At 43.2% G+C, this 7,998-nt stretch overlaps 1 long non-coding RNA gene across 1 annotated transcript in view; it reads left to right on the top strand.

Moving 5' to 3' along the window:
* LOC129392577 (uncharacterized) overlaps window positions 1-4,716 on the top strand; it is a 12,831-nt gene extending 8,115 nt beyond the window's left edge. Inside the window, exons 2-3 of the long non-coding RNA XR_008618755.1 lie at window positions 1,251-1,374; window positions 4,413-4,716. This is a non-coding gene — a long non-coding RNA (uncharacterized lncRNA). The remainder of the gene's footprint in view (window positions 1-1,250; window positions 1,375-4,412) is intronic.
* The last annotated feature ends 3,282 nt before the right edge of the window (window positions 4,717-7,998 follow it).

Below are 7,998 nucleotides of genomic sequence, written 5' to 3'. Positions count from 1 at the left end.
GGGAGGGGCACGGATGCGGGGCGAGCCTGCGGCGGCAGGGGCCGGCGTGACGCTGCACCGGCCCGAGGCGCGCCACGCGTTCTCCCGGGGGAGCTGTCCCTGGATCCCGGGGCCCCGGCAGTGGCGGGCTGCACGAGCTCCTGGGAGGGGCGGTGTGGAGAGTGACCTGTGCTCGCACACAGGTCTCTTGGTGGCGGCAGCAGCAACCCGAGCATCCCACACCTGTCTCTGCTGTCCGCGCCGACAGCCGCGGCTCGCGCCCGTTTCTGGAGCTCCTTTAAGCGGCGCGCTTAAACCCCTTCCTAGCGCACTAGGAAGCAAAGAGGGAAGAAAAGGTCTCTTGCCTCTTCGGCAGCTCCAGACTTCTCCTGGACTCCCTCCCGGCTAGCCGTGGCGCCCTAGCCCCTTCAGGCTGTTTTCACTCTGCCAACTCCAGACCTTTCCCTGGGATCCGACTGAAGCCCGAGGCTCAGCTCCCAGCCCCCGCCCGCCCCGGCGGGTGAGCCGACAAGCCTCTCGGGCTGGTGAGTGCTGGTCGGCACCGATCCTCTGTGCGGGAATCTCTCCGCTTTGCCCTCCGCACCCCGCTGCTGCGCTCTCCTCCGAGGCTCCGGAGCTTCCCCCTCCGCCACCCACAGTCTCCGCCCTCGTAGGGGCTTGTAGTGTGTGGGAACGTTTCCTCCTTCACTGCTCTCTCCCACTGGTGCAGGTCCCGTCCCTATTCTTTGTCTCTGTTTATTCTTTTTTCTTTTGCCTACCCAGGTAGGTGGGGGGTTTCTTGCCTTTTGTGAGGTCTGAGGTCTTCTGCCAGCGTTCGGTGGGTGTTCTACAGGAGAAGTTCCACGTGTAGCTGTATTTCTGATGTATCTGTGAGGAGGAAGGTGATCTCCGCGTCTTACTCTTCCGCCATCTTGCCTGCTAATCCAAAGCATTTTAATTTAAGGACTTATATTTCCTTTTCCTCACTTTTAATTCCTTTCTGCTGACTTAACTTCTTTAAGTCCTCATCTTCATTTTTCTTTCCAATTCTATGCTACTGGGTTCTGTTGGGATTTGTCTCGAAATCCTTTTAAATTCCTCATTCCTGATCTATTTTCCAAGTGCTTGTCACAGGAGACTTTAAACAAATAACATTTAATTTTACAACACAGTGCTAGTATCTTATTCACTGACATACAGCCTTTTTTCCCATACCATTCATTATTCTCTTTATCGACTTTGTCCTCTCTTGGCTGCCCTCTCTTTCCTAGTGAAGCATCACATGGATGTGCAGATGCCCTCTGAAACCACAGAACAGCAGCATGTAGGAGGAAGGACAGTGACTCATTGCCCCATGAAGAGTGAGTTCTGAAAAATCAGATGAGTGGTGCACAGGTGGGCGTTTAATCAACATTACTGGAAAATAATCCAAACTGGTTAATTGATGCACTAGGTAGAGTCAGCCATCCTCATTTATTAATCACCTGCTTGAGATGAGCAGGCACTGTGACAAGCTCTCAGGAGATGCAAATCATATAAATGTCCCTAGAATTTTTAATATGTTCATATTGTCACAAAGTATGTACATTTAAAAGCAGGGTTGTTTGTTTGTTTGTTTGTTTTTGGCTGTGCTGCATGGCATGTGGGATCCTAGTTCCCCGACCAGAGATCAAACCCATGCCCCCTGCACAGGAAGTGTGGAGTCTCAACCACTGGACCACCAGGGAAGTCCCTAAAAAGCAGTTTTAATCCTTTGCACCATCAGAAACCTGGAGGTTATAGTTGAAGGGGATTGACTGGCATACAGTTTCCCAGCAAAATCAGTAATTCTATGGATCCTAAACCAAAACGCATAACCGCATAGAGTAACTGTGTTGATTTTGCCAGGAAATTTCATTAACTTGACAGTGTACTACATGACATATTCCTTGGTAAATGCAGAAGGTTCCTGATAGGGTTACAATATTTATTATTTAAATGGTTCAACAAAATAATTAAATTGTTCAAAAGTTACTTTCTCTGAAAAGGAAGCCTCCTACACAGTTGGTGGGAATGTAAATTGGTGCAGCCACTATGGAGAACAGTATGGATTTCCTTAAAAAACTATGTGATCCTGCAATTCCACTCCTGGGCATATATCCAGAGAAAACTCTAATTTGAAAAGATACATGCCCCCCAATGTTCATAACAAAACTATTTACAATAGCTAAGACATGGAAGCAACCTAAGTGTCCATTGACATGTTAATGGATAAAGAAGATGTACTTATACATGATGGAATATTACTCAGCCATAAATAGAATAAAATAATGTCATTTGCAGCAACATGGATAGACATAGAGATGATCATACTAAGTGACGTAAGTCAGACAGAGAAAGACAAATATCATATATCACTTATATGTGGTATCTAAAAAAAAAACAACAAATAAACTTATTTACAAAACAGAAATAAACTCAGAGACAGAAAACAAACTTATGGCTACCAAAGGGGAAAGGGAGGGGGAGGAATAAATTAAGAATTTTGGATTAACTTATACACACTACTATATATAAAATAGATGAGCATACACAGTTGGTGGGAATGTAAATTGGTGCAGCCACTATGGAGAACAGTATGGATTTCCTTAAAAAACTATGTGATCCTGCAATTCCACTCCTGGGCATATATCCAGAGAAAACTCTAATTTGAAAAGATACATGCCCCCCAATGTTCATAACAAAACTATTTACAATAGCTAAGACATGGAAGCAACCTAAGTGTCCATTGACATGTTAATGGATAAAGAAGATGTACTTATACATGATGGAATATTACTCAGCCATAAATAGAATAAAATAATGTCATTTGCAGCAACATGGATAGACATAGAGATGATCATACTAAGTGACGTAAGTCAGACAGAGAGAATATATATATATATATATATATATGAATCACTTTTCTGTATACCTGAAACAAATGCAATATTGTATATCAACTATACCTCAATTTAAAAAGAAGAAAGAATAGTTACTTTCTCTGAAAGGATAGCAGGACCATCTGAGTCCCAGCTCACTTCAGACCTTATCTAAAAATTTCAAAAGATGGATAAAGTTTACATCATATGGGTATATTTAAAGGCTTGTGGAAAGTCTTGCCTCATTATAAAAAGTCATTTAAAGAATTCTATGTAAACTTCTGAAAGTGGCTTCAGGTCACCTATGAGAGAATATAATTTAATTGGGATCCCATCCAGATCTTCTCTATCCTAATTTAATTGTAAACTTTTGGCCTAGAACTGTTTATTGTTGCTTATGGTAATGATCAAATACTGGGCATTTGCTAAAATCATTTAATGACTGTATGTGTCAATGCTACATCCCACACCTATTGCCCTTCTTTATTTAAAATGTATGAGGATTGAGGAGACCTTCAAGATGGCAGAGAAGTAAGATGTGGAGATCACCTTCCTCCCCACACATACATCAAAAATACATCTACATGTGGAACAACTCTTACAGAACACCTACTGAACACTGGCAGAAGACCTCAGACTTCCCCAAAGGCAAGAAAATACCCACATACATAGTTAGGGCAAAAGAAAAAAGAAAAAACAGAGGCAAAAGAATAGGGACAGGACCTGCACCTCTGAGAGGGAGCTATGAAGGAGGAAAAGCTTCTACACACTAGGAAACCCTTTCACTGGTGGAGATGGGGGTTGAGCAGGGGGGAAACTTTGGAGCCATGGAGGAAAGCACAGCAACAGGGGTGCAGAGGGCAAAGTGGAAAGATACCCACACAGCGGACCAGTGCCAACCAGCACTCACCAACCTGAGAGGCTTGTCTGCTCACCTCCCAGGGTGAGTGGGGGCTGGGAGCTGAGGCTAGGGCCTCGGAGATCAGATCCCAGGGAGAGGACTGGGGTTGGCTGCGTGAACATAGCCCAAAGGGGGCTAGTGTGCCACAGCTAGCCAAGAGGGAGTCCGGGAAGAAGTGTGGACCTGCCTGAGGCAAGAGACCATTGTTTTGGGATGTGCAAGGAGAGGGGATTCCTTCCCCATCTGCCCACAGAAGGCAGAGCACCACCTAAATGAGCTCCACTGATGGAGCGAGCTGTGGCTATCAGCTCAGACCCCAGAGACGTGCATGAAACACTAACACTGCTGCTGCAGCCACTAAGAATCCTGTGTGCAAGCACAGTTCACTATCCACACCACTCCCACACCCGGGAGCCTGTGCAGCCCACTACTGCCAGGGTCCCATGATCCAGGGACAACTTCCCGGGAGAACACATGGCATGCCTCAGGCTGTTGCAACATCAGCCTGGCCTCTGCAGCTGCAGGCTAACCCTGCATTCCAATTATAAGTACGGTACCCCTCCCTCCCCTGGGCCTGAATAAGCAAGAGAATCCTAATCAGACGCTGATTTAACCCCCTCCTGTCTGGACAGGAAACAGATGCCTGAGGGTGACCTACACGAAGAGGTGGGGCCAAAACCAAAGCTGAAACTCAGGAGCTGTGTGAACAAAGAAGAGAAAGGGAAATTTGTCTGTGCAGCCTCAGGAGCAGGATTAAATCCCCACAATCAACTTGATGTACCCTGCATATGTGGAATACCTGAATAGACAATGAATCATCCCATAATTGAGGCAGTGGAATTTGGAGCAACTGTAGAACTTGGGGTTTGCTGTCTGCAACTGATTTGTTTCTGATTTTTATGTTTATCTTAGTTTAGTTTTTAGTGCTTGTTATCATTGGTGGATTAGTTTATTGGTTTTGGTGCTCTCTTATTTTTAAAAAATTATTATTTGTTTTATTTTAATAAATTCATTTATTTATTATTTTTTAAAAATTTTCTTTCTTTGTTTTTTTCTCACTTTTCTTCTGAGCTGTGTCACTGACAGGGTCTTGGTGTTCCGGCCAGATGTCAATCCTGAGCTTCTGAGGTGGGAGAGCTTAGTTCAGGACATGGGACCCCCAGAGACCTCCCAGCCCCACATAATCTCAATCAGCAAGAGCTCTCTCAGAGATCTCTGGCTCAATGCTAAGACCCACCTCCAACCAACAGCCAGCAACCTCCAGTGCTGGACACCCCATGCCAAACAACTAGCAAGACAGGAACACAACCACACCCATTAGCAGAGAGGCTCCCGAAAATCATACTAAGTTCGCAGACACCCAAAAACACACCGCCAGACGTGGTCCTGCCCACCAGAAAGACAAGATACAGCCCCACCCACCAGAACACAGGCACAAGTCCTCTCCACCAGGAAGCCTACACAAGCCACTGAACCAACCTTACCCAATGGGGGCAGACACCAAAAACAATGGGAACTATGAAGCTGCAGCCTCCATAAAGGAAACCCCAAACACAGTAAGTTAAGCAAAATGAGAAAAGACAGAGAAATATGCAGCAGATGAAGGAGCAAGGTTAAAACCCACCACCAAACAAATGAAGAGGAAATAGGCAGTTTACCTGAAAAAGAATTCAGAGTAATGAGAGTAAAGATGATCCAAAATCTTGGAAATAGAATGGAGAAAATGCAAGAAATATTTAACAAGGGCCTACAAGAACTAAAGAGCAAACAAACAATGATGAACAACACGATAAATGAAATTAAAAATTCTCTAGAAGGAATCAATAGCAGAAAAACTGAGGCCAAAGAACGGATAAGTGACCTGGAAGATAAAATAGTGGAAATAACTACCACAGAGAAAAATAAAGGAAAAAGATTGAAAAGAATTGACAGCAGTCTCAGAGACTTCTGGGACAACATTAAAAGCACCATCATTCGAATTATAGGAGTCCCAGAAGAAGAAGAGAAAAAGAAATGATGTGAGAAAATGTTTGAAGGGATCATAGTTGAAAACTTCCCTAACATGGGAAAGGAAATAGTCAATCAAGTCCAGGAAGCACAGAGAGTCCCATACAGGATAAATCCAATGAGAACCACACCAAAACACATATTAATCAAACTATCAAAAATTAAATACAAAGAAAACATATTAAAAGCAGCAAGGGAAAAGCAGCAAATAACATACAAGGGAATCCCCATAAGGTTAACAGCTGATCTTTCAGCAGAAACTCTGCAGACCAGAAGGGAGTGACATGACATATTTAAAGTGATGAAAGGGGGGGGCTTCCCTGGTGGTGCAGTGGTTAAGAATCTGCATGCCGGGGGCTTCCCTGGTGGAGCAGTGGTTGAGAATCTGCCTGCCGATGCAGGGGACGCGGGTTCGTGCCCCGGTCCGGGAAGATCCCACATGCCGTGGAACGGCTGGTCCCGTGAGCCATGGCCACTCAGCCTGTGCGTCCGGAGCCTGTACTCCGCAATGGGAGAGGCCACAACAGTGAGATGCCCGCGTACCACAAAAAAAAATAAAAATAAAAATAAAAAGATTCTGCATGCCAATGCAGGGAACGTGGGTTAGATCCCTGGTCAGGGCAGATCCCACATTTCGCGGAGCAACTAAGCCCGTGTTCCACAACTACTGAGCCTCCGCTCTAGAGCCCATGTGCCACAGCTACTGCAGTCTGCATGCCTAGAGCCTGTGCTCTGTAACAAGAGAAGCCACCGCAATGAGAAGCCTGTGCACCGCACCACTTGCCACAACTAGAGAAAGCTCGCATGCAGCAACGAAGAACCAACACAGCCAAAAATGAAAAATAAATAAATTTATAAAGAGATGAAAGGGAAAAACCTACAACCAAGATTATTCTACCCAGCAAGGATCTGATTCAGATTCGACAGAGAAACTAAACTTTACAGACAAGCAGAAGCTAAGAGAATCCAGCACCACCAAAGCAGCTTTACAACAAATGCTAAAGGAACTTCTGTAGGCAGGAAACACAAGAGAAGGAAAAGACCTACAAAAACAAACACAAAACAATGAAGAAAATTGTAATAGGAACATACATATCAATAACTACATTAAATGTAAATTGATTAAATGCTCCAATCAAAGGACATAGACTGGCTGAATGGATACAAAAACAAGACCCATATATATGCTGTCTACAAGAGACCCACTCCAGACTTGGGACACATACAGAATGAAAGTGAGGGGATGGAAAAAGATATTCCATGCAAATGGAAATCAAAAGAAAGCTGGAGTAACAATTCTCATATCAGAAAATATAGACTTTAAAATAAACATTACTACAAGAGACACTACATAATGATCAAGGGGTCAATCCAAGAAGAAGATATAACAATTGTAAATATTTATGCACCCAACATAGGAGCACCTCAATACTTAAGGCAAATGTTAACAGCCATAAAAGGGGAAATCGACAGTAACACATTCATAGTAGGGGACTTTAACACCCCACTTTCACCAATGGACAGATCATCCAAAATGAAAATAAATAAGGAAAAACAAGCTTTAAATGACACATGAAACAAGATGAACTTAATTGATATTTATAGGACATTCCATCCAAAAACAACAAAATACACTTTCTTCTCAACTGCTCATGGAACATTCTCCAGGATAGATCATATCTTGGGTCACAAATCAAGCCTTGGTAAATTTGAGAAAACTGAAATTGCATCAAGTATCTTTTCGGACCACAACGCTATGAAACTAGATATCAATTACAAGAAAAAAATTGTAAAAAATACAAAACACATGGAGGCTAAAGAATATGCTACTAAATAACCAAGATATCAGTGAAGAAATCAAAGGGGAAATCAAAAAATACCTAGCAAATGCTAAGTATTTTTGACACAGCAAATGCAGCAAAACCAGTTCTAAGAGGGAAATTTATAGCAATACAATCATACCTGAAGAAACAAGAAAAATCTCAAACAAACAACCTAACCTTACCCCTAAAGCAATTAGAGAAAGAAGAACAAAGGAAACCCTCAAAGTTAGCAGAAGGAAAGAAATCATAAAGATGAGATCATAAATAAATGAAAAAGAAATGAAGGAAACAATAGCAAAGATAAATAAACCTAAAAGCTGGTTCTTTGAGAAGATAAACAAAATTGATAAACCATTAGCCAGACTCATCAAGAAAAAAAGGGAGAAGA

The sequence above is a fragment of the Physeter macrocephalus genome, chromosome 11 (assembly GCF_002837175.3).
Source record: "Physeter macrocephalus isolate SW-GA chromosome 11, ASM283717v5, whole genome shotgun sequence".
Lineage (NCBI taxonomy): Eukaryota > Metazoa > Chordata > Mammalia > Artiodactyla > Physeteridae > Physeter > Physeter macrocephalus.
This window is presented reverse-complemented; position numbering and strand designations above follow the sequence as displayed.